We start from the raw sequence: 24,606 nt of genomic DNA, 5'->3' as shown, positions 1-24,606 counted from the left end.
AAAGACCCTGCCCTTCCTGATTCTTTGTTGGACTCTTTAGGTTGCTGCTAGTTTGTGGGTGTGTGGTTTCTTTTACATTTAATTTCCCCCTGCTGGTGATTCATGCATCCCTCCTAGACTCCAGAGCCCCAAATACAATGTTAATAAGTTGCATCTGGCAGAGTGCAGAGTGCTGGGGTGTTTGTGACTGCACTGTACTTGATGTCTGGTAAGTTTCTGAGGCCTGGCTCTTTGAGAGTCTTTGAACAGGGCCTTCTCTGGGAGCCCAGCAGCAGCAGCCTGTTGTAGAGGGACCGCCCCCTGAATGTCCCTGGTGACCTCCCAGCCAGGCAGCATCACACTGCCCGTTGCTGCTAATTCCCCTTGCCCACCCCCAGCCCCACCTGTGGGTAACTTGTCCATTTACACCCTCATTTGTTAGGGTCCGTGCCTTCCTCTCACCTGCTCATAAGGCCCAGGTGTGCATGTTTGTTCTGGCCAGGCCCCAGTGCCCAGGTGAATGTTTGTGAGGGGATCGAGGGGGCGATGCTGCAGTCTGCTGTCAGCTTTGCTGTTTCCAGGGACTGTACACTGCTGCCCCTCTCAGAACCTCAGTTTCCCTATCTGTCTTTACAAAGTAGCTGGCCCTGAGCCCTGCTGCCCACCTGTCTGTGGAAAACATGTGGAGGCCAACGAAGGTGGCAGAGCCCGGGTTCAGGGGTGGAGGCGGTGAATGAATATGTCACATTGTCGCCCTGTAGCGAGTGCAGTGCTGTTCTGGCTGCCCCAGTGCCAGGACAGTCTGAGCAGCGGTGGTTTTTAAAGAGAATGTCTATTCTAATTTAAAATTCTGTGTTTTAAAGGCCAGGCATGGTGGCTCATGCCTGTAATCCCAGCACTTTGGGAGGCCGAGGTGGGCAGATCGCCTGAGGCCAGGAGTTTGAGATTAGCCTGGCCAACATGGTGAAACGCTCTCTCTACTAAAGATACAAAAATTAGTCGGACATGGTGGTGGGCACCTGTAGTCCCAGCTACTTGGGAGGCTGAGCAGGAGAATCACTTGAACCCGAGAGGCGGAGGTTGCAGTGAGCTGAGATTGCGCCATTGCACTCCCTGCCGGGTGACAGAGTGAGACTGTGTCTCAAAAAAACCAAATCAAATCAAATCATGTGTTTGTATAAGAAGATGTCCTGGTGTTTCTTTGCATTTCTTCAGAAGCATTCATAGACCAGGGGTGAAAAAACTACCATCTTTTACTCCAAAAGAAACACAACTTTCCATAATATTTTGGATTTCCAGTATCTGAAAGGGTAACTGATGTTGCTTTTGCTGATAGCAGGTAGCAAAGGTGTTGGTTATTACGGGGACACCAAGGAGCCTGGAGGGATCCTTTTCCACTGTCCAAGGCCAGGCTCCCCTCCCCTGTTTTCTTTTCCTCCCCTCTCTAGTCCACTCTAAGAGCCAAACTAATCCAAATATTTTCCTTTCCTCTGTAGGCCCTTGGTGTTTCAAAATCTAGAAAACTCTAGGGAGTAATGCTCACTTGATGTAGTTTCATGTTGGCAGTTAAAAATGAACTTTATAAAACAGACTTGTAGTCCATTTGGGAGATGCACAAAGTGATTTTTTAAAAAGTTACACCACAATCAATATTATAGTGTTTTCCTTATCTTTTTTTTAAACCTGTGAGTTTATTTATGTAACTTTATATCCTAGTTTTTCATCCAGTATTTTAATATAATCATTGCCTCATGACAAGGGTAAATTAGACATCACAGTTTGCAGGGCTTGTCCACCTCCCTCCCTGCCCTGTAACAGACTCGCCCACCCACCTACCCATCATGTGCTTGTCCACTTACCAACCATCCATCCATCTCAGGTTGAGGGCTCTTCTCTGAGGAACAGGGCTGGGTTCTAAGAAACAATTATCGATGCGACAGGCAGGGTCCCTGTCCTTGGGGAGTTACTGCTATATAGGAACCAGCATGTAAGTAAACACAGGGGAAAACAGCAGATTGTGGGGGTCTCTGGGTGGTGGGCATGGGGCTGTAGCCCATGGTGTGGTTTTGACTTCCACGCTGGGTGGCAGCGCAGTGGTGGTGCAGGCTCTTGTGGCTGCCGTGTGTCTATGAGACTATCCACACTGGGAGGCTGGATTTAAACATTAGATCTGGAATTTCCTTACAAAAAGGTGGCCCCATGGGTGCTCAGGACTGTGGGGTCCTTCCATGTGGGGTGAACTGAAGGACTCTATGTTACAGTGTGGCAGGGTCAGTTTTTGAGCTGGGATAGCCAGTCTTTTTTTTTTTTTCTTTTTCTTGAGGAGTCTTGCTCTATCCCCAGGCTGGAGTGCAGTGGCGCAATCTCAGCTCACTGCAAACTCTGCCTCCTGGGTTCAGGCAACTCTCTTGCCTAAGCCTCCCGAGTAGCTGGGACTAAAGGTATGCGCCACCATGCCTGGCTAATTTTTGTATTTTTAGTAGAGACAGGGTTTCACCATGTTGGCCAGGATGGCCTTGATCGCCTGACCTTGTGATCCACCCACCTCAGATTCCCAAAGTGCTGGCATTACAGGCGTCAGCCACTGTTCCCGGCTGATGGTCAGTCTTAGAAGGAGACGTGAACCTGACCCAGCATGCTGACCCTGAAGGAGGGGGCTGTGCTGTAAATGCAGTGTTCTCTGGTGTTAGAAATTGTGTAGTTTAGTTATTTGTAGCATCACAGTTACTACTGGAGGCAGAGGGGAATTTTTAGAGGGATTTCTTAGAAAGCTTTATGTCTGCAGCAAAGTCTGAAAAAATATACACCTGGCCAGGGATCACCAACTCCGAGTGTGACAGAGACCAGGCAGGACCTTACATGAGTGGCCAGGGAAGGGCAGGGGTCACAGTGGGGAGGGGTGGAGACCCCAAGAGCCCATGAAGGGGGCAGCTACCAGTCAACCCTAGCAGACCATGGTCACATATGGAAATATGGGCCCTTAGTGATGAGATTTTTTTAAAAGATTGAACTGAATCTAGAGACTGTACCTGATTTCTAAATGAAATCTAGATTTTTAAATGTTGCATGCTACCTCAAAAATAAATACATATATACATACATACACCCTATGGGTCATATAAAATATACCAGCAGTCTTCCCATTTCTGACTTGTACCTCAAATTTAACTTAGAAGTTAAATTTATTATGATTTTTTTATTGCTTATTTACATTTTAATTTTGTTTGCCTTTGAAATGAGCATATATTTATTTGTAAGCAGGAAAAAAGAAGGAAGACATCTTTATAACCCAAAGGGCTCCTTACCCTTTAATTTTTGTTGATGCTTCCTGGGCAGATGGGTGACAGTCAGGTTGCCTGGACTGCGGGGCTGGCTGCTGGAGTATTTGCTCAATGGGAAGAGGACCCATATCCAGAAAGAGGAGGAAGGACAGCCAGGGGTTCTGCAGGCCAGGTCCCAGGGCTGCTGACCAAGGCAGCAGACAGGTGGGGACCTGGGAGCACGCTAGGCACTCACTCATTCCATCATCCATTTCCTCATTCATTCATTCATTCACCGGGTGTACACTGGCTACTTACGGTTCAGAGAACTGATCTGGGCCTTAGGGTTATAGCAGTGAACAAAGTAGACAACAATCTCCACCCCTATGAGATTCAAGAAACAGTAAGACATAGGGTAGGTCTGATGGTGCTAAACACTGTGGAAAACAGGCAAAAGTGGTGGATAGAAAGACTGGGGAGGGCCACGGTTTCCAACAGGATGTCTGGGAGAGTCCCACTGAGAAGAGACCTGAAGGAAGGGTGTCACTCCATTACACGTGAATTAAGTGCTTACTGTGTGCTAGGCACTCTGGACGGTCCCCTGGGAACATTCCTATTTTGATGCTTTCTTTAATGAACTTTTGCAAAGATATAAAGCATAGTTCTTTGGGTTGCGTGTGACAGAAATACAGTGTACACTTGCTTAAATTTTTTTTAAAAAAGAGAGCTCACTTTTTATCACTGGCAAATCTAGTGAGAGGCTACCTTCAGGCATGGCTCAATCCAGGTGGTTAATCTGTGTCATTAGGAACCTTCTCTCTCGGTCTCTTGCTCAGCTTTCTCCAGGTGAGCTTCCTTCTCAGGTAGGCTTTCTACACAAGATGCCCTGCACAGCTCCAAGTTTGCATCTCATCAACTCAGCACCTGTGCCAGAAGGACTGTATATCTGTTCTTTAATGCCGGCCAAAGTCTTGGGGTCACTCTCACTGAACAGGCCAGGTCACATGCCCATCTCTGGAGCCTGGGGTTGGCCCTTCCTGAATCACAGGGTCCCAAAGGGGAGAGGGCATCCCTCAACAGAAAATCTGGGTGCTGTTAGCAGAAGAATGGAGACTAAACGCTGGGTAGTGAGGAACAACAAATGTCCTCTTTGACAACACTTGGATCAAGGAAGCAGGAAGGGCTGAAAACAGCCTGAAAACAGGGAGACCTTCAAGGGTCCCAGCCTGTGACCAACAGACCATGTGAGCTTGGCCAGGTCTTAGTGCTCCAGTCTCTAAATGAGGGTGATCAGCTGGTTCTCTGAGGATCCTTCCAGCTTGTGATCTGTGTGAGTTTTAGATACATTATCTGAAAACAGATATGATTGAATTAAATTACCAGGTTTGAAATAATACAGGGTTATGGATCCTGGGTAGAAGATTTTTTGTTTTGTTTTTATTCAACAACTAGCTCTGTTGGTGAATTGCTGAGGAAGCCGTGAAGGACATGAGACCCACCTCTGCTCAAGCTATGCTACTCCTTGCTGGTGGCACCTACACCTCTGCCTTTATGGTGTGCAGCAAAGCTTTGCCAACTTTTCAGTCTGGTAATGAAAAGTGAGCTTCACTGTCATGGATGTCATGCTTTAAAGGCTAGAATGATGCATTAAGGAAGATTTACCCTGGCCTCATCTTCCAGTGCACTTATGAGTAGGCCATAGTTGAAACAGCACATGACTACCAACAGCTGTAGGGAAAACCAGCTGTGTGGACATCGGCATGTGTTTCCAAGACACTAAGCAGATATCTCAGTCCAGAATTTTGTTTTAATGGTTATGTCTCATCTTGACAGACACATACCAATGTATTTCCCCAGGAAGATGGGGAGGGAAGACAGGGATTGCTCTTTGGTGACTCTGCTGACGTGACTTTCTGACCCTTTCTGTTAGTCAGACTTCTGCAGGGGCCAGCATTTGTGTTGCATGGTGGAAGCCTTGGGAGTGAGTCATCTCAAAGCCAGAAAACCATGCATCACCCTCCGCAGGAAGTACTGGCCGTCATACAATTGCACAAGTAGGCAACCACAGGCCATGTGGATATTGAGGTGGGTAGTGCAGTCAGGCAAGAGCCTTAGAGGCCAATGAACTTGACTTGAAGCCTGGCAGCATTGCTGCTTTTTGGCTGTGTGACCCAAGTCAAGTTACTTGAGCTCTCTGCACCTGAGTTTCCCATCTGTAAATCTGAACAATAATGGTACCCACTCATAGGAGAACATACGTCAAGTTCTTGTCAGCCAGAATGATGACTACTGTTGGTAGAGGTGCCATTCCTAATGGGCTAATAGGAGACAGAGTGGCATAATATTCATAGCAGCTAACATGCACTTTGCATGTTAGGACCATTGTATTCATTATTATTAGCTACTGTTCTTAGCTCTTCTAAGCACATTAACTCAGGTAGATAACGTGATTATTCCCACTAACCTACATAGGTCCTACAGATGGTCCTAACCCACAGTGAGTCGCCTGACAATTTTTAGCCTTTCTGATGGTGTGAGAGTGACACGCATCCAGGAGAAACTGTACTTTGAGTCCCCATACAACCATTCTTCTTTTTTTCACTTTCAGTACAGTATTCAGTAAATTACATGAAATATTCAACACTGTGTTACAAAACAGGCTTTGCGTTAAATGATTTCGCCCAATTGTAGGCTAATGTGAGTGTTGTGAGCATGTTTAAGTGCGCTAGGCTTTAAAAGCATGCATTAAGGTGCCAAATCCAGATAATTCCGTATTTTCACAATGTGGAATAAGCAAGTCTTCTTGCTACTACCTTACTTACTGAATTTGTAGGGTAAGCTGAGCTGTGATGTTTGGTAGGTTAGGGGTATTAAGTGCATTTTCGACTTACCATTGTAAGTTGAGGTGCATGTGAATTATCATCATCATTCTCAATTCACAAATGAGGAATCTGAGGCACAGAGAGTTAGGTAACCTGCCTGGAGTCACAGGGCAAGCAAGTGGTCGATGTGTGATCAGGACCCACGCGGCTGGTTCTAGAGCCCTTGCTCCTAACCACCACCCTCGGTAGTCTCACTGCAGAAATAAAAGCCGCACAAGACGCTTCCTGTAGGTCAGGAAATGTTCTAAGCACCTTCTAAGGATTGAGTCCTTTAACTCTCGTAACAACCAAACCCTTGTAGGTAGGTACAATTATTCTCCCCATTTTCTAGATGAGGAAACTGAGTTACCCAGAAAGGGCTAAGAATACGAAAGGAGTTCACATCCTCGTTGGCTGGGTGATTTAAGACAGGGAAGCTGACCTCTCTGAGCCCCAGGGTTGCCACAGGGTGAGAGGCGATCTAGGATAAGCACCACCTGCAGTTCTGATGTGGACCAGACCTTCTTTGGAGGGGGCCTACTTTATTCCTAGTGAGGGCCTTGCTCACAGATCCTGGCTTTATTCCTGGGCCTGTGCCTTGTCTCTGGCTGTCCCTGGCAGCTGGACAGGGCTGAGAGCCCTTGGGAAGGTGTGGCATCTTGGGGGAAGAGGATTTTGAAGAGATGCCTCTGCCCCTGGCTTGGGCCTTCTGTGGCACCAGGAACCAGCTTGGCTCTACTACGGATGCAACAGCAAATAACGTTGTGAACCTGTCCAACCACTGCAGGACAAATGGTCGAATAGATCTGGGTCTCAGTTTACTCAGTTGCAAAATGGGGTGATGTGGAATGAAGGCATGCAATTAAAGGTGCCAAATCCAGATAATTCCATATTTTCACAAGTGGAATAAGTAAGTCTTTTTGCTGCTACCTTACTTAATTGGATATGTAGAAATTTTCAAGGGGATTTCTTTCTTTTAGAGGTAGGGTCTCACTGTGTTGCCCAGGCTGGAGTACAATGGTACAATCATAGTTCACTGCAGCCTGGGTTCTGGGCTCAAGTCATCCTCCTACCTCAGTCTCCCAAGTAGCTGGGACTACAGGTGCATGCCACTACGGCCGGCTAATTTTTTTATTTTTTGTATGGATGAGGGCTCACTTTCTTGTCCAGTCTGGTCTCGAACTCCTGGCCAGAGATGATCCTCCAGCCTTGGTCTACCAAAGTGCTGGGATTCTAGGTGTGAGCCACTGTACCTGGCCTCAAGGGGCTTTCTTAATAGCTGGTTCCTATTGTTGGCTGTGTGAGTTGTGTCTAACTTCTCCCTCTATAGCAACATTAGGAGCTGTATCCTTATTGCTAGGCCCATGTTTGTGGTTATTTTGTCCAATTAATTATCGTGAGGATGAACTTTTGGATCATTTTCATGCTCTTGGAAAATGGTGTCAAATTACCCTATGGAAATTTCATGTCAATGTATACATTCATAGTTGTGAAGCAAAGTGCCTGTTTCTTCACATTCTTTCTTGCATTTGATATGCCCATATAGAAGTTGCTAATTTGAAATATAAACATGCTAAGTTATTTAAATTTCCATTTGGCTAGTTACTAGGGAGGATGAGTACTTTTTGTTTGCTTATTGATTGGGTTTTTTATTTTGTGAACTATGTTATGGCAAAGCATTTCAGTTTTCTTTTTCAAATAAACTAATATTTTCTTATTACAAAAATGTACAGTCATACAATTTTAGACAGTGTAGGAATGTGTAACATGGCAAGTGCAAGTTCCCCGGATCAATCCTAACCTTGAGAAGTCACCACTGCTGACAGTATGGGAATGATAATTCCAGAATCTTCTAGAAATTTTTCAGTGCCATCCATTTGACTTTAAAGACTTCTGAAGGTTCATTCATGGTTTTCGTGTGTTAGAAAGTGTTTTGTCCAGCGATGTCTTTGTCAAATAAAGGTAGTAGGCTTATTCTGATAAATTTATCTTTTCAGAAAAGCCATGTAGCCTAGTAGGGGTGGGGGTAACTGCACCTGCGGTCCCCACTGAACGCTGGCATGTCTCCCTGCGCTCAGCAGGGTGTATGTGGACTCTGATCTGTTGGCCTTGTCTGGTCTGTTGACAGGATTGCTTTTTGTCTCTACTGTCAGGCTGCTGAGCTGGAAGGGCAGTGGTGGGAGGCTGAGGGGCTCCTGCTTTTTTGAGGGTCCCGGCACCATTGCCTTAGTGATAGTCACAGCCAGTTTCTACTCTCTGTGTACTTTATGTGCTTGAGTTTACTTAAACCTCACAACAGCTCTGTGAGGTATAAAACCTAATATTATTCCTATTTTTCGTAGTGTAAGGCATGGATTCCTAGAGGCCGAACCCATTTGCTTAGGGCCATGAGATAGCCAGCTGGAACTCAATTCCAGCTCTGCCAGGCGCTGAGGCCCCTGGAGATGTTAGCTGTTCACTTTGCAATTCTGCATCTCTTTGCACCATCTCTCCATGAGCCCCATCTCCCTGTCAGTCTTTGTACATATTGGCCTGGTCCAGATGTGTCCAGGAAACTGGGGAACCCCCTGTTGGTTACCAGTGTTATAAAGACTTTGAGCAAGTTGGGGCAGGTAAAAGGACATGTCTCTCCAAGGGCTGCATCCCAGAATCAGGGCTCCCGAGTGAGTGGGAAGAGCATCTTTGCTTGGGTCATAAAGGGTGGTTGCCATGGTGGCAGCTATGGCAGCGCTGATGCAAGTGCTGGCCCTCTTCCCACTGGAGCCCAGCTGGTGAGCTGGGAGTTAGTGAAGGACCCAAGAGAATGGGGCTTGCTCTGCCCTGTGCTTTAGATAGACCATGTTTGATAGAAATATTTGGTAAGTAGCATGTAGCTGATAACCACAGTCATTTTTCTCGCCCTAGTTTGTGGCTCTTGTGGATTAGGTGGCCAGAAAAATCTTGATGCAACTTGGTGGAGCTCTGGGGCAGGATCCTGGAATCGGGCTCTCTGGCCCTACCCTTTAGTAGCTGAGGCATTTCCAAGTCTAAGCTGTTAGTGCCACAGCTTCCTCATCTGTTACAGCCCTGATTCCACAGGGCCCCCGTGAGGATTCAGTGAGTTAATCCTCATAAAAAGCACAGTACAAATAGTAATATTATTATGAAAATAGTACTAATATTACCCTCTTTTTACTCAGAATTACCTCATACCCGCCACTCCCTTTTTTTTAGCCGTCATTGAGGTCTGCCAGGATTCAGCGTGGTGGCTTGCTATTTGGTGCAGTGCTGAAATCATCTCAGCTTGACGGTGGCCTTGACATTACCTTCCTTTCTACCACATAAGCTCTAACAAGCCTGACGCAGCTCCACTCCCACATTTCACTGACAGTTTGGGAATAAACATGTTTTTATGTGTGGCCCCAGTCACTGCCAAAAACAGCATTTATGGAGCATCTAATTACCTTGGAGACTGTGGTGGGTCCTGTATTGGAGTCAATAAACTGCTTTAAGCAATGCTGGCTAATTTAAGAATTTTTGGCATTTTAAACTGTTGGGATCAACAGAACATCTATTATAAATGCCCATATCTGAGGACCCACTTTTAGGATTGCAATGTTCATTTTGGAGGGGTTGGGCCACCTACATATGGATTTATTAGTTTCTGATCAATATAGTATTGAATAAAATATAAAAACTTTCTTCTGCTCCTCCTAGGGCAAGAAACCCTTATGGAGTACCTGTTTGATAGAAACTAGTAAAGTATGGTATCTAGAGATATAATTTTTGAGTAAAGAGTTTTCTAGGATTTGAAAAACATGAATTGACTGGGTGCGGTGGCTCACACCTGTAACCCCAGCACTTTGGGAGGCCGGGGCGGGCAGATCACTTGAAGTCAGGAGTTCAAGACCAGCTTGGCCAGCATGGCGAAACCCCGTCTCTACTAAAAAATACAAAAATTGGCCAGGAGTGATGGTGAGCGCCTGTAATTCCAGCTACTTGGGAGGCTCAGACAGAAGAATTGCTTGAACCCAGGAGGTGGAGGTTGCAGTGAGTTGAGATTGCACCAGTGCACTCCAGCCTGGGCAACAGAGTGAGCCTCTGTCTCAAAACAAAAAACAACAACAAAAAAACCAAAAAAAAAAAAAAAAAAAAACCACCTTCTAAGTCTTGATTATTTGATCAAAATCTCTTTAAAATATTAAGAAAACTGAGCCATTGAATTTTTTAAATTAAAATTACCCTTCTATTAAAAGTACAGTATGCACACAGAAAAGTTTACCATTAATCTCTATGGATATTTTTATTTGCAGATGTAGAAAAACCAGTGAATAAGACTAATCTCTGATCTTTATTGTTTTTATTATTTTTTTAAAGTCCTGTTACACTTCATGTAAAGAGAACCAACTCAGTATTGGCTCTGGGCCTGGTACATAGTAAGCATTTGAGTTTCCATCTCCTTTCCTCTGTTGTTGCTGCTTCTGCAATGGTTTTAACATCTGTTTCTCTGTTTGTCCACTCTAGAGCCAGACTGCCTGGGTGTGAATCCCACTCTGATGCCTACTAGCTGTATGATTTTGGGCAAGTCATTTAACTTGTCTGAGCCTCAGTTTTTTCACCTGTAAAGTGGGAATAACAAATATACCTACTCATAAAAGTTTTTTGAGGACAAAATGAGTTAATATTTATTTAGCATTCAAAACAGTGTCTGGCTGTGACACAGTGAGCCCTCTATAAGCATTGGTTATTTTTTATTTTTTATAATTATTATTTTTTTGAGACAGAATCTCGCTCTGTTGCTGAGGCTGGAGTGTAGTGTTGTAATCTCGGCTCACTGCAACCTCCACCTCCCGGGTTCAAGCGATTCCCCTGCCTCAGCCTCCCGAGTAGCTGGAACTACAGGTGAGCACCACCATGCTCAGCTAATTTTTGTATTTTTAGTAGAGATGGAGTTTCACCATGTTGGCCAGGCTGGTCTCAAACTCCTGACCTCAAATGATCCGCCTGCCTCAGCCTCCCAAAGTGCTGGGATTACAGGTGTGAGCCACTGCGCTCAGCCAGAGCTGATTCTTTTTAAACAGCGAACCCTTGACAACATTCTCTATGATAGAGGGATTGAGGATACCCCCAGTCCGTACGATAATGGGCAGTGGTGCTCATGAGTTAGGGAGCCCATGACCAGATCCCACATCCGTCTCATCAGTGGCGAGCTTTGGTCTTATTTCAAACAAGAAGGAGGGGCCCTCAGAGTCGGTGCGTGGGAAGGTAGAGCACAAACAAGGAGTCCTGGGTAGAAAAATATACTCTCGGGAAAGAACAGGCTCTCCCCAGGCAAAACTTTAGAAAAATAACAATCTGCTACTCCTTGATTAAAGGGTAGAAAACTAATTATCCTTTCCGGAGGGACGTGAGGCTGCTCTCTGCCAGGCTGTGACCTGGAGGTGCAGGATGTGGATTTCCTTAGGATGTAATGAAGCCTTTCCCATTGAAAACGTGCGATGATTCAGATGGATGTGGGGGGCAGGGGCAGGGGGAGGGGAGAGGGAGAACGATCCCTTTGCCTTCAAAAGCAACTGCTGGACACTTCAGAAACATTTGCGGGTCAGCATTTTGAAAATGGAAAACTGATTTTCTTAAATTAGATTTCCAAAAGACCTCTGTTACAAGACATCCCTTCAAAAATGTTCTGTAATTTTTGCTAATTAGACCAGCTGACAGTGAGCTTAGATGTTTGAAGTTTGGTGCTGCCATCTATCCGCCGATGATGCAGATCAGAATGCCAATGAGGTAGTAACTGGGAAACACTTTTTTGTGTGTGTATGCTGAAGAAATACCAAGTAGTGTTAATTTTAGTTTCTTTAGTTAAAGGAAGAGCATGAAAAATTTGATATTTGTATAACTGGTATAGTATATTCCTCATTGTCTTCCACACCATACTGTTAGGGATGGAAATTTCCCATTGGCCTGTACCATTTGGCTGCAGATGTCAAGAAAGTTCAAAAAAGTCTTACAAATAGTTATTGAGCATCTACCATATGTCTAGAGGGTGGGGATAAAATGTTCAACAGATAATGAAGTGCTTGTCCTCTTGTACATATATTGTACATTATCTTTATTGTTAAAAAGAAGTGTCGGTATGTACATATATTGGAGACAGAGTCTCGCTCTGTCACCCAGGCTGGAGTGCAGTGGTGCGATCATAGCTCACTGCAACCTCCACCTCCTGGGCACAAGCAGTCCTCCCACCTCAGCCTCCCAAGTAGCTGGGTCTACAGGTATGCACCGCCACAGCTGTCTACTTTTTGTATTTTTTGTAGAGACAGGCTTTCGCTGTGTTGCCTAGTCTGGTTGGAGCTCACATTTTAATTATTTCAGTGGACTGACCAATATCTAAGTTCTCTGTCAATGTATATTTTATACAAATAATGCTTCTTAGGTATCTTTGGACAAGAATCTCTAAGCTGTCTTTCTCCATTTCACTAATGTTTTCTTGTCAAGTCACCAGGGATCTCTGCTTTGCCAAATTCGGTGGGCACCTCTCCATCCTCCGGCTTGGTGAAGTAGTAGAGTCTCCCTCTTTGAAGCACTGTCTTCACTTGGCCTCTGTGTTGTCCCTCTCATGGTTTTCCTCCTGCCATGGGGCTCCTCTCATATCTGTAAGCTGATGATTTCTGAAAACACTCTCCTTATATTTAGCAGCTAATTGCACATCTCCATTTGGAGGTCCATACTATTCCAATGTTATATGTCTGCTCTTGATTTTTGTCCCCAAACCTGCTCTTCCCATAGCCCTTCGCTATCTTCCCATTGTTCAGGCTAAACTTCTTTAGAGCATCCTTTACTGCTCTTATTTCACCTGCTGTACTTAATCCACAGTAGATCGTGTTATTCCTGCCTTCAAATATGTTCATCATGCCGGGCGCGGTGGCTCATGCCTGTAATCCCAGCATTTTGGGAGGCCGAGGTGGGCGGATCACAAGGTCAGGAGATCAAGGCCAGTCTGGCTAACAGGGTGAAATCCTGTCTCTACTAAAAATACAAAAAAATTAGTCAGGTGTGGTGGCACGCACCTGTAGTCCCAGCTACTTGGGAGGCTGAGGCAGGAGAATGGTGTGAACCCGGGAGGCAGAGCTTGCAGTGAGCCGAGATTGTGCCACTGCACTCCAGCCTGGGCAACAAAGCAAGACTCTGTCTCAAAAAAAAAAGAAAAAATGTGTTCATCATTCCACTACTCCTTACCACTCCCACTGCCACCATCTTGGTCCAAGTCCCTGCCATCCCTCACCTGGGCCGCCGTAGGAATGTCCTCACCTTCTTCCTGCCCCGTCTCGCCACCTAGAGCTGCTGTCTCCATACAACATTGAGAGCAATCCTTTTAAAACTTAGGTCAGGTTTGTTTTCTGCTCAGAATCCACCAGTCGCCTCCTGTCTCCCCTGGACTAAAATCCAGAGACCTTGAAGTAATCTGTGAGACCCTTGTCATCTGGTTTCAGCTCCTTCTGTGACTCTCCACTCTTGCTCACTGCTTACCCCACTCCAGCCACATTGGTCTTGCTGCCCCTCAGCCGTGCCCCAGGAACTTTGCATGTGCTGTCCTGTCCACCTAAGACAGGCTCCCAGCTCTTGCAGGGAGAAGCCTGCCCTGGCCACTCCATATTAAATATCAGCCACTCCCGCCACCCCCTGATCCCCCACCCTGCTTTGTCCTTCTCCATAGAATTTATCACCTTCTAATGTAAGCTCTGAGAGAAGAGGAAGTATATTTTGTCCTCTGCTGTATCCCTATGCCTAAAACAATGCCTGGCACATGGTAGACACTCAGCAAATGTTTAAAGCTAACATTTGTAATGGACTCGGTATGAACCAGGTAGTCGGCACAGTGCTTTATAGGAATTATGTATTTACTTCTCAAAGCAACCCTAGGAGGTCTAAGTCTTATCATATCCATTTTCAAGTTGGAAGCTGAAGACTAGGAAAGTTGTATAAGCTGTGTTGTCCAAAGTAATTTGATGGACTTGGGCTTGAACCCACCAGGTCTTGGAGACTGCAGAGCCCATGCTTCTGACCACCCTAGGTTATTGTTCTCTCTCTCTGGTGGCCTGAATTTGCTCTAGAAGTGTTTATGGTAGCTGACTAACACACAGAAATGTGAATGAGCAATCCATGGGCTTGAAATGAGGAACTAGGCAGGAGTCTTGGTGCGTTTGTTAGGATGAGATAGGGTCTCTCAGGAGTGTCTGGGGTATGAATGTGCTGTAGGGCAGATACTCTCTCCTGGATGAGGAGACAAGGGAACCACACCAGGTGGGGTTAGTAAGGTGAAAATCATACATAACCCAAAGTGCTTTTTTTTTTTTTTTTTTGGGAGACGGAGTCTCGCTCTGTCGCCCAGGCTGGAGTGCAGTGGGCGATCTTGGCTCATTGCAAGCTCCACCTCCCAGGTTCATGCCATTCTCCTGCCTCAGCCTCCCGAGTAGCTGGGACTACAGGCACCTGCCACCATGCTCGCTAATTTTTTTTTTTTTTTTTTTTGTATTTTTAGTAGAGACAGGGTTTTACTGTGTTAGCCAGGCTGGTCTCAATCTCCTGACCTCATGATCCACCTGCCTCGGCCTCCCAAAGTGCTGGGATTACAGGCATGAGCCACTGTGCCCGGCCTTAACCCAAAGTGCTCTTAAAAGCCCTGGGGAAGGGGTCATGTTGGGGCCTAACTGTCCATCTCTCATTAAATCTCTCATGGCTGGTATCCTCTTCAATGCTGTTCATTTGGATAGCTCCAGACCAGACTGAGAAATTGGTTGGCATTTGAGGGCCTTTTTGTTCCAAAAGTGCTTATTTAGGATCCAGTTTGGCCTGAGAGAGGCCTGGGGAAAAGGAGATGACTGGGGTGAATACAGATCCACAGACCCATGTCAGGCTTGCTTTGGGTCCCTGCCGGCTACTTAGAAGACCCCATGAGATGGCTTCCACTATGGATGTTCTTCTCTGTCTCTCTCTGAAGTACGTATGTTGTATTCATGTTCTTTCATCGTGTATAGAAGGCTTCCCTGTGTACTGGTGACCACAGACTTACTGAGAGGCCGCACCATGAATTCATTCTCATTATTTATTAAGCTCCTATTAGCTGCAAGGAGTGCAGTGACAGCAGCGAGTCTAAACCAGATAGTCCATGGCTTTCCAGAGCTCGTCCCCTGGAAGAGGGCTCTCTTACAGTGTCCCTTCTGTGCTCCAGTCACTAAGCTTTACGTATATTAACTCCTCTACTCCTCACAACAGCCCTGTGAGAGGGGGTCTTGTTAGTACCTTCATTTTACAGATGGAGGAACTAGGGATCAGAGATGTTAAGTCACTTGTCCAGCGCTACACAGCTGGTGAATTGCAGAGCCGGCTCCAGCTTCTGTGCTCTTAACTACTGGGCCAAGCCACCCCTGTATGGCAGGACTCAGGAGGCACTGACAGTCACCATTGCAGTTCTCCTTCTGGGAGATTGCACGCATGAAAAGTTGTTCTAAAGATACAAGCTTTGCAGGAAACTAAAATACAAAAGGGGAACACAGCAAAATGGCTCTTAAGTGGGAGCAGAAGACAGACCAGCTGTTGCTGCTGAATCTCTGAGCACAGAGACAGTGTGGGGGTGGGAGTGGGAGGACGTGGAGAAAGCCAGAAGGTGTGGGAATTCTTATCATCGTTGAGTGACTCAAGTAAATATATGTCTCAGAAACAGACTTGTAGGACTGATTTCTCACAAGTACTGATGAAACTCCACTAAGCCGCTTCCATCAAATCCCAGGCTGCATTAAAATGCCTGCTTTCTCAGCTTATTTACCGAATTTTCTCTTCTGGAGTAGTTAATAGGATTTTATTTCACATCATTATTCCATGAGGATTTTTTTCCATTAAATATGTGTCTTTTATTTTGCCTGAAAATATTTTTATTTCACCCTCACTTTTCAAAAATTGTGGTAGGATACACATAAAATATTACCAGTGTAACCATTTAAACCGTTACCATATCTACCATTTTAACCATTTAAAATTGTGCAATTCAGTGGCATTAAGTACATTCACAAGGTTGTGCACCCATCACCACTATCAAATTCCAGAACCTTTTCATCACCCCAAAAGGAGTCTGCATACTCATTAAGTAGTCACTCCTCATTCTTCCTCTTTCCCCAGCTTCTGGAGCTAATCTACTTTCTGACTCTATGGATTTGTCTATTCTGGACATTTCACATAAATGGAATCATATAATATGTATCTCTTGTGTCTGGTTTCTTTCACTTTGCATGTTTTCAAGATTCTTCCATGGTGTGGCATGAATCAGTACTTCATTCTTTTTTTATGGTTGAATAATATTCTGTTGTATGGATATATCACATTTTGTTTATTCATTAGTTGATGAACGTTTCATACGTACCTTTTCTTTTTTCTTTTTCTTTTTTTTTTTCGAGATGGAGTCTCGCTCTGTCACCAGATTGGAGTGCAGTGGCGCGATCTCAGTCCCTGGTTCAAGCAGTTCTCCTGCCTCAGCCTCCCGAGTAACTGGAATTATAGGCACGCGCCACCATGCCCAGCTAATTTTTGTATTTTTAGTAGAGATGAGATTTCACCATGTTGGCCAGGATGGTCTCGATCTCCTGACCTTGTGATCTGCCTGCCTCCACCTCCCAAAGTGCTGGGATTACAGGCATGAGCCACCGCGCCCGGCCCTCATATGTACCTTTTCAATAGGGTTATTATAGTACCAGCCATGTGCCAGACCCATTGCTACTTGCTGTATCCTGAATATATGAAAAATTCGTATTGATCAATCAATAAGAAAAAAAAGAACACCTCTTTATATAAATGAGCAAATGACCTGAACAAGCATTTTACAGAAGAGGAACTATAAATACAATATAATTTCATGGATTTAAAAAATCATTTCAATCTTTTCTCTAGTTAATTCTGGAATTGGTTTGAATAGAGTAGTTCTGTATTATTTGGAAACTATGCACATGTATGTGTTTGAGATATTCCCTATTTGGGGAAAGAATTTCATTTGTTGCTTTGTTCAAATAGATCTTTATACATTTGTGACCTAAAGATGATTTGATATTTACAGGTATAGTACTACCTCGCTAAAGCCTTTGTAAAATATTTTGTCCTTTTGATGTTTCTGAATTCAGATGGACACTAAGATCCTTTTAGAGAATACCTCGTTTTTAGCAGGGATTCTCAATTTATGCATTTTGGTTGTCACCAACTGCTAAGACATGGAGCAGTGGATTTTCACAGTCAGAGATTCTTGGAAACAGAGTGCCTTATTTTTCTATAACTGTGCTGTTCAATATGATGGCCACATGCCACATGTGGCAACTGAGCACTTAAAACATGGCTGGTGCCAATGAAGATGTATTGTAAGTGTAAAACACACATTGGATTTTGAAGACTTGGTATGAAAAAAAGAAGTATCTCTAATGCCTCTTTCCTATTGATTATGTGTTTAATAATATCCGTATACACTGGGTTAAATAAACTATACTATTAAAACTAAACTTATCCATTCCTTTTTATTTTTAAAATGTGACTAATAGGCTGGGTGTGGTGGCTCACACCTGTAATCCCAGCACTCTGGGAGGCTGAGACTGGAGGATTGCTTGAGCCCAAGAGTTCAAGACCATCCTGGGTAACATGGGGAGACCCCATCTCTACAGAAAAAAAAAAAAAAAAAAGCTAGGGGTGCTGGTGTGTGCCTGTAGTCTCAGGAGACTGAGGCGGGAGTATCACTTGAGCTGGGGAGTTCAAGGCTGCAGTGAGCCATGATCACGCCACTACATTCCAGCCTGGGCAACAGAGCAAGACCAAGACCATGTCTCAAAATATAAATATATATACATATATACATATATATATATATGACTAATAGAAAACTTAAATTACATATGTGTCTCACATAATATTTCAGTTGAATAATGCTGTACTTAAAAAAAAAAAAGGGCCCTGTGTGGTGGCTCACACCCATAATCCCAGCACTTTGGGAGGCCGAGGCGGGCAGATCACTTGAGGTCAGGAGTTCGAGACCAGCCTAACCAACATGGAGACATCCCATCTCTACTAAAAATACAAAATTAGCTGGGCATGGTGGCGCATGCCTGTAATCCTAGCTAGTCGGGAGGCTGAGGCAGGAGAATCGCTTGAACCCAGGAGACGGAGGTTGCAGTGAGCTGAGATTGCGCCATTGGACTCCAGCCTGGGCAACAAGAGCGAGACTCTGTCTCAAAAAAAAAAAAAAGAATGTAGTTTCATTTAATCTACTTCCTTGTCAACAAACATTAAAGTTGTCATACTTCTTCCAGTTCTTCACATGTGCCATATTCTCCTTTATTTACCACTTAACTCTTGATGCTTTTTATCTTCTATAGAACAGTTTGTATAAGATTGGAATGATCTGGTTTTTGTTTTTTCTTTGGAAAGTTCGATAGAATCCATTATTTAAACTGGGCCTGACATTTTCTCTCATTTCTTTATTAATTGTAAGGCTGTTCAGGCTTTCTATTTCTTCTTGGGACAGTTTTTATAAGTCATATTTTCCTAGGGATTTCTGCATTTTCTTTAAGTTTTCAAATTTAATGCCATAAAATTATTGATAACATTCTTATTGTAGTTTTTATTTGTTAAAATGGGGCCTTATGATGGTTGCCCAGATTAGAGTGCAGTTACATTATCATGCCTGACTGCAGCCTTGAACTCCTAGGCTCAAGCAGTCCTCCCACCTCAGCCTGCTGCGTAGCTAGGATTACAGGCTCATGCTACCATGCCTGGTTAATTAAAAAAATTTTTTTTGTAGAGTTGGTTTTGCTATGTTGCCCAAGTTGGTCTAGAATTCCTGGCCTCAGGTGATCCTCCTTCCTTGGCCACCCAAAGCACTGGGAAACTTTAAATTTTAATTGCTATTGAATCTGTAGTTATATGACCCTATTCATAACAGTATTTATTAGAGTCCTTTCCACCCCTTTTTGAACTTGGCCAGTTCTGTCTATTTAATGTCTATTTTGTTTGTCTTTTCACCTTCTGCCTTTTTAGCATGGTTTTCCTTTGGCTTGGCCTACTTTTCCCTTTTCTCATCACCTGTTGAGTCCTTCTTCCCCGTTAGGTCTCAGAGAGGCCTCCTTTTCTCTGGGAGGTCTTTCTGGCTCCTCAAACTTTGGTCGAGCCCCTGTGGCACTCCTCACTACCACTTAAAAAAAAGCGATTTGCCATGTTTTAATTTTTTGGAGGGGAAGAGGGTGGATCTGAATATCCTGTGAGGACATGAAAGCAGGAACTGAATTTCTTGTCCACTGCTGATCTCTAATGTCTGGCACCATGCCTGACATATAGTAGCTGCTCAATAATATTGGTGAATAAATTAATGGGTGAGCTCCCATGAGTAGAGTACCCATTCTCCAAAGGTGAGGGCTGTCTTTAAGGGGCCATTCTCAGCAGGACTGCTGCAAAGAGGATTCAACTAGTGACTGAGAAATTGTACCAGCTGACCATTTCTGAGGTTCTGTGATTCTTTTTTTTTTTAATTTTTCTTGAGACAGTCTCGCTCTGACACCCAGGCTGGAGTGCAGTGGCACGATCTCAGCTCCCTGCCTCCCAGGTTCAAGTGATTCTCATGCCTCAGCCTCCTGAGTAGCTGGGACTACAGGTGCGCACCAGCCATGCACAGCTAATTTCTGCTTTTTTTTTTTTTTTTTTTTTTTTTTTTTTTTTTTAGTGGAGATGGGTTTTACCATGTTTTCCAGGCTTGTCTCCAACTCCTGACCTTAGGTGATCTGCCTGCCTCAGCCTCCTAAAGTGCTGGGATTACAGTTGTGAGCCACCATTTTCAGCCTCTGTGATTCTTTTTTCCCATAATTTATGAGGAAATAAAGAGTTGGAGTTGCAGCCATGGCATGAGTAGAATGAAGCTGAGTGTGACTCAGTGAGCCACAGAAACATTATTTGGAGGTCCATTTGTTCAAGAGACAGGCCAAAGTGATGAGCTTTCTATTCTGCAAACTACGTCTTCACCGTGAGTTTCTCCACAAAGAATTGGGTCTTCACCTGCCAGTCTCTCATCAACTATGTCCTAAAAACAGAAACTAAAAAGATGTTTAAGTGAAAGAAGCCATTATCTTCTTAAGTGGTTCAATCAGAACAAAAATACCTGGCACAGGTGGTACCACATTCAGCACAGATTTCTCTTAAAAAGTATAGCTGTTTGATTTTTCTAGTAATGCTACAATTGTTCTGATGGATAGAGAGAGGTAAAACAGGCGGGGCGCGGTGGCTCACGCCTGTAATCCCAGCACTTTGGGAGGCCGAGGCGGGCGGATCACAAGGTCAGGAGATCGTAGACCACGGTGAAACCCCGTCTCTACTAAAAATACAAAAAATTAGCCAGGCACGGTGGCGGGCGCCTGTAGTCCCAGCTACTCAGGAGGCTGAGGCAGGAGAATGGCGTAAACCCGGGAGGCGGAGCTTGCAGTGAGCTGAGATCTGGCCACTGCACTCCAGCCTGGGCGACAGAGCGAGACTCCATCTCAAAAAAAAAAAAAAAAAAAAAAAAAAAAAAAAAAAGAGAGAGAGGTAAAACAAGAGAGAAGAAGAAAAAGTTTCCTCAGCAAGATGTTCTGAATTAAGAATTCAAACAGTAAAATATTTAAAACATACAACTTGCTGACAAAGGTGGTAGTCTTTGAGAAAGGAAAGTGGAGTTAGAAAATTAGAGTAGAAAAAGAGAAGTCTCTTTTCATGGTTACCTCATGTCCAGATTTGTGGCCGTGTTGTTATCTAAAACAAATATTCATAACACATTGATGCCTTTGTTTTATTTTGTGTATATTTTATCCAGTCCTTAAGAGTGAGATGTACATTTCATTGGCCCTCTCATATGAGCTTCACCAATGATAATGGTAACTAACATTTACCCTTACTGGGTTAAAGAAGGAGTCTTCTCATAATGATAATAGCTAATTTGAGTACCTACTGAGCGCCAGACTCCCTGCTAACCATTTTTTTTGTTTGTTTGTTTTAGTACATGAATTTAATCCTTCAATTTTGTGAAAAGGGATTATTAGCTCCACTTTACAGATAAGAAAATGGAGGCTCAGAGGGAGTAGAGAGTAGGTAACTTGCGTGAAGTCCCCCACCAAGAAAGGGAGGGAGCCACTATTAGAAACCCAAGCTGGCTCTTCCCTAAATACCACGTTCTGAGCCCCACTCAGTGCCCAGACAGCAGTATCAGTCTAAATACATGTTCAATTCTGAACCCATACTAAGGAGCTGTTCTGTAAGTGGTCACTAAACCTCTTCTCAAGGTGGTGAGAAACAGTCACATTTGTTTCTGCATGGTGGGAAAATAAATTCTGCACTAACCCTAAGGCCTATTGCTACTGACCTTATTCTGTTTGATTCCAGACACATACACTTGAATTTGAGATCATTCCCTAACTGAACCTTGAATCCTGATTTTTTTCTCTACTACTGTGGGCATTTCTCCATTTCTATTATGAGCTTTCCCAAGGGTGGGGGGCTTCTGGCTTTTTTTCCCACCTTTCGTAGGGTTGCAACCTCTCTCCACGATAGCAGCCCTCCAACTCCAACTCCTCCAACAATCTTGGGAGTTTCTTGCTGCTCACCCATCCCTGGCTTTCCCATGAATCCCTCTATGGAGGTGGTCATACTTATCCTTGTGACATCTGTGAGACACTGGGAAATGCTGCCCAGACAGAAGGCTGTACTTTGTAACCATGTGTTTACACCATGCACAGCCTGCTCACATGAGGAGCCTGAGGGTTGGACAGAGACGATAGACAAGCCCTCCAAGCCTTGTTCAGAAGCTCAGCTGAATGTCTTTGTGTCTGGGAAACCTGCAGCACCAAGTGCTATTTTCTCACTTGGACTTTTGCTGATTGTGCAAAATACACTTCTACAACAGAAGAAATATACCCAGGAGTGAGAGGCCCCTCCTTTGGTGAGGACCCAGCAATGGTGCTTCCATGATGGTGCACTTTATGCTGCTAGGGTCCCTCACCAGCTTCATCAAGAAGCCTTCTCAGTATGGTTCTCCTTCCCTGAATCTGTCCATTAAAGCCATCTGGGTGCTAATGTTTGGGGAGGAGAGGAAACTATCAGGAGACTGTTTTGATATCAGGATATAATTTTTAAAAATTTATTTTTAGAGACAGGGTCTCACTCTGTCACCCAGGCTGGAGGGCAGTAATATGATCATAGCTCATTGCAACCTCAAACTTCTGGGCTTAAGCAATCTTCCTACCTCAGCCTCCCAAGTAGTTGGGACTACAGGCGGGCACCACGATGCCCAGTAAATTTTTTTTTTTTTTTTCAGTAGAGATGGTGTCTCCCTATGTTGCCCAGGCTGGTCTTGAACTCTTGGCTTCAAGCGATCCTCCCACCTTGGCCTCCCAAAGTGCTGGGATTACAGGCATGAGTCTTGTGCCTGATCTAGAATTGTTAAAAGGGACTGTAGCTGATGTGAATGACTGGAAGTCTGAATGGTGGTGGGATGAGAGGAAGGTAGGAGCTAACAATTAGGGACAGCCCTTCTCTCGGTAGGTCTCTGGCCACTTCTCCAGCTGACACAGGGACACCTAAGTTGCCCAACAGTGTCCCGAATGGACAGATTTGCTCTGATGCTTTTTCTTAGGCTGTGAGGCCTGATGGTGGGAAGCCCTGCTAAGCTGCTGCCCTCCCACAAGGAACCCCCAGGCAGCTTTCTTTCAGAGGTATGCTTTGCCCTGTTTGGTGGGGCTTCTCTTCACATGAGAGGGATTGCATCCTCTGGATCTGGAGTCAGACACATCTGGGTTTGAATCCCAACTTGGCTACCTAATAGCTGTATGACTTCTGGCATGTGGTTTAACCTCAGTTTATCTCATCTATAAAATGCAGTAGTGATAATGTTCCCATTATATCATATTACATAATGCTACATAAAATTATAAGGTTATTTATTTAAATGTATGTAATGCCATTATAATATGTTGTATATAAAATGTTATATAACACCATTATAATGCTGTCTGTATGTCATATATTTATATTATAATATAATAAGCTACCTTATAAGGTTATTTTGAGACTTAGAGTACCTAAAGTGCTTAGTCCTGGGCACATCAGTAACTGAATCTGTGTTAATTATTGTGATAATTAACATTATGTGTGATCTGTGGATTGCAACGTTATAAGACAAGGACACATTTACTCAGAATGTTCTAGTATATATTGTTACTTTAGAAGCAATGAATTCCATCAAGTAATTAGGAAAGCAAAGCCCAGTTATGACTGAGAGGGAAGGGAATGGTATCCAAGGAGAAGTATTGTTGAAATCCAAAAATTTTGTTTTAAAACAGACATTTATTTTCAGAAGGACTTAGGCCAACATGTAATTTAATGGAGAAGGGTATGAAACATAAATAACCACCCACATGTTCTCTGTCTTGCGATGTTATTAGCCTGGGTTTTTATCGCTTACGTGTGGGTGAAGAGAAGGGTGAGGCAGGAGGGGCCTGATTTAAAGGCACATCAGGTGGGAGTTCCCATAGTTTTGGTGAGTTGCCCTGGTCCTTCTGTGTCAGCCCTGCACCCTGGGTTGAATGCTGTTCTTGGAGGCAGGTGTTGAGAGAGAAAGGGGGATGGGGGCACCACGCTGACAGCTGGTGAAAACTTATTAATGACAGAACCAGAGTTAGAGTCCTCATCTCATCCTGACTCAACACAGAGGGTCTTATTTCCCCTATTTTGCACATAAGGAAACCAAAGCTCAAGAAATTAAGCCTCGTGTTCAGAGTCACAATGCTAATAAACACCATGGGATTTGAGGTCAGACAACTAAGAACAGAATCCTGATTTCATCTGTGTGATCAGAATCAAAGCACTTAATATCCCTAGGCCTGCCTCAGTGTTCTTATCTATAAAATGGGTACAATAATGTATCCTAACTCACAGGGTGAGAGTCATGAGATTAACTACGTAAAATATTAGTATATGCTTTTTAAAGTGCTCAATATTGGTTAGTTGCTGCTATTATTGTAATTACCTTGTATTTTGTCTCTTGTGTGGTAGAGCCAATCAAGATTTTTACTCAGGTCTGACATACTACAAAGCCTGTACACTGGTCACTACATGCTTTCTGCCTTGCATTATTGCTGATTACAGCAGACAGGTCAAGGTAAAAGTGACTATTGTGTAACCAACATTTTGGGGGTTTTGTTTGTTTGTTTTTTCTGAGATGGAGTCTCGCTCTGTCACCCAGGCTGGAATGCAGTGGTGCAATCTTGGCTCACCGCAACCTCTGCCTCCCAAGTAGCTGGGATTACAGGTGCCCGCCACCACGCCTGGCTAATTTCTGTATTTTTAGTACAGATGGGGTTTCACCATGTTGGCCAAGCTGGTCTTGAACTCCTGACCTCAAGTGATCTGCCTGCCTCAGCCTCCCAAAGTGCTGGCATTACAGATGCGAGCCACTGCGCCTGGCCAACCTTTTGGTACGTCGG

At 44.2% G+C, this 24,606-nt stretch overlaps 1 protein-coding gene across 1 annotated transcript in view; it reads left to right on the top strand.

The window, feature by feature from the left end:
- Positions 1–24,606, top strand: part of ARHGEF3 (Rho guanine nucleotide exchange factor 3) — a 340,537-nt gene that overhangs the window by 88,649 nt on the left and 227,282 nt on the right. The window lies entirely within an intron of this gene.

The sequence above is a fragment of the Rhinopithecus roxellana genome, chromosome 1 (genome assembly GCF_007565055.1).
Source record: "Rhinopithecus roxellana isolate Shanxi Qingling chromosome 1, ASM756505v1, whole genome shotgun sequence".
Taxonomy (NCBI): Eukaryota; Metazoa; Chordata; class Mammalia; order Primates; family Cercopithecidae; genus Rhinopithecus; species Rhinopithecus roxellana.
Note: the sequence above shows the minus strand (reverse complement) of the source record. Positions and strands in the feature narration are given on the sequence as shown.